General features: G+C 41.8%; 1 pseudogene; it reads left to right on the top strand.

The window, feature by feature from the left end:
• The first annotated feature begins 1706 nt into the window (after nt 1–1706).
• LOC149472921 (uncharacterized) lies at nt 1707–2449 on the top strand (annotated as a pseudogene).
• Nucleotides 2450–2683: the final 234 nt, after the last annotated feature.

Raw genomic sequence — 2683 nt, 5'->3', positions numbered from 1 at the left:
TCATGTGACAACACTGAACAAATGACACTTTGCTACAATGTAAAGTAGTGAGTGTACAGCTTGTATAACAGTGTAAATTTGCTGTCACTACTTTACATTGTAGCAAAGTGTAATTTGTTCAGTGTTGTCACATGAAAAGATATAATGAATTATTTACAAAAATGTGAGGGGTGTACGCCCCCCACCCTCTAAAGTCCATAGTATTTGAATCAGCATGGATAAGTGCAGCTAATGGCTCTATCACTAGGGCAAACATAAGCAAGGGAGAACAGACACCCCTGTCTGGTAGCTCTCCATAGTTTAAAGGCTCTGATAGCACATTCTTAACCCTAATTCAAGCATAACTTGGATCTGTATATTGCAGTTTGATCTAGGAGTTAAACTCCTGTTCCAAACCAGGGGCGGACTGACAACTCATGGGGCCTCCGGGCAATAGGGGATCATGGGGCCCGTGTCCTTGCCCAAACTCAAAAAAGCCTATGAAAAAGGTACCAGGGGCATCTCATGGGGCCCCCTACTGACCCCGGGCCCTCGGGCAGTGCCCGAGTTTCCAAATGGTCAGTCCGCCCCTGTTCCAAACTGAATGCTTCCAATATCTACCAAAAGATAGCACCATTCCTGTGTTGGTAATTTGAGGTTTTAGGAACAAGGGTGAGATTTACCATAACTGGAGGATGGAAAATCTGGTGCTGTGTATAGAAACCAATCAGCTTCCAGGTTTTTTTTTGCCAAAGCTTAATTAACAGGCTGAGGTTTGAGACTGATTGGCTACCATGCACAGCTGCATCAGATTCTGAGTACTCACGTTTTAGTAAATCTTCCCCACTGTCTCCTTATAATGATAGATGTAGAACTATTGGGAATAAAAATTGACTGATCTGGATAAATTAGTTTATGTATAATGCTGGATAGACAGTTGGGAAGGACTGTGGCAAGTATTTTAATATCTGATTTTGAGAAGGCTATGGGTCAATGAAAACTCAGGTGTGTTGTGTCATTTCCTGGTTTGCACAATACTACAATAATTGCTTTATGCATCAGTTGGAATAAGGATTGTGAAGACGAGAATTCAGCACAGATACAAAATGGAGTCAAAGCATATACAAATGCTGATGATCCCATTTCCAGACGTAATGACTTGGCTGATGACATGGCAAAAACTGTTGTCCTGGAAGTACCAGCACAATTCTTCTGCATGGCAACTTTGGAACCTGCAGTTAACAATATAATCCTTATTGCCTTGCAGAGTTCGTCGCCACACGGATACGTGAGAAAGTAAAGGTGCTATTTGCTCTCCTGAGGGAATATGGTTGATGAATGCTAAACCCATCGCCCCCAACACTTTATTCCCTTCTCTCTTTCTCTTGAGGCATGGGCCTTGCAATGCCTTAACAGAAGGGATGGCTAGATCAGTGAATCAGTGTTGTTGGGCCCCATGACTTAGAGATTTTATTAGCAAGCAAGTAAAACAATGTGCCACATGTCAGGAGTATAATATAGGAAAAAAGGTACATACGGCAACAAAGTACCTTCCAGCGTAAGATGTTCCTTTTCAGATTGTACAGACAGACTTTGCTGAAATGCCAGTATGTGGGAGATTCGAATTTCTCTTGGTGGGCATAGACATTTTTTCATCTTAAGTGGAAGCTTTTCCTATTGTAAAGAATGATACTAGGACAGTGGTGAAGTGTCCCACTAGAGAACTGATGCCTAGATTTGGAATAGGCCAAGTAATTTCTTCAGACACATTTTGAGAATAAACTGATGACACATGAAGTACAGACCTTAGGGTTAAAACAACAGTTACACACACCATACAGACCCCAAGCAAGTGCAATGGTGGAACGTACTAACCAAATGTTGAAGAGATACCTAGCAAAATTGACAGCAAATGAAATGGGGACTTGAGTTGAAATGTTGCCAGTGGCACTGGCTGCTATGCGGACTACTCCAAAAGAAAAACGTGGAATGTCACCTTTTGAAATACTGTTTGGGAGACCTCTAATACAAGTACTCATACCAAAAGACAATGTAACTCGAATGTCTGGACAGGCTTTTTGTCATAGACTATTTTTCCAGAGTCAAAGCAGCTCAACCAACAGATCAAGCGCACGGACTAAAGCAGGGAGACTGGGTTTATGTGAAGAACCATACCCCAAAGACTTCATTGTCTCCAAAGTGGAAAGGTCCTTTTCTTATCATCTTGGTCACTCCAAGTGCAGTCAAAGTCAAAGTTTGCAAGCACTGGATTCACGGGTCGCATTACAAAAGGGCTGAAGAACCAGCACGGAGGGTAACTAATAAACTATTTCACCCTGACAAGCCTAATGCTGTTCATTTACCCTGCAGGTCCCCTCCACTTACTCGTGTGAGGGCTAAGAAGCAGAATGAATCTACAAGGCCTGCTGAGTCCCAAAGGGACTTTGGGGAATTATCTTCGGTGGATTGATGCTGGTAATATTCATTTTCTTACTATTGCCATGGTTGCTTGACATTTCTATAGGAAAAGAGAGTCTATGGAACATTACCTAAGAATTTCATATATTGGTGAAGACCGAGAAAAGAGTTACCAGAGAGATTGCTACACATCTTACAGGACCTTATCAAAATGTTTTTGTGTAAATGAATTTGAAGGCTGCGAAAAAGTTAAATCTGTCTAAATGTTGGGTCTGCACACAATCAC

Source organism: Staurois parvus, unplaced genomic scaffold, assembly GCF_062004578.1.
Source record: "Staurois parvus isolate SC_StPar_1 unplaced genomic scaffold, SC_StPar_1.0 ptg000019l, whole genome shotgun sequence".
NCBI lineage: Eukaryota > Metazoa > Chordata > Amphibia > Anura > Ranidae > Staurois > Staurois parvus.
This window is presented reverse-complemented; position numbering and strand designations above follow the sequence as displayed.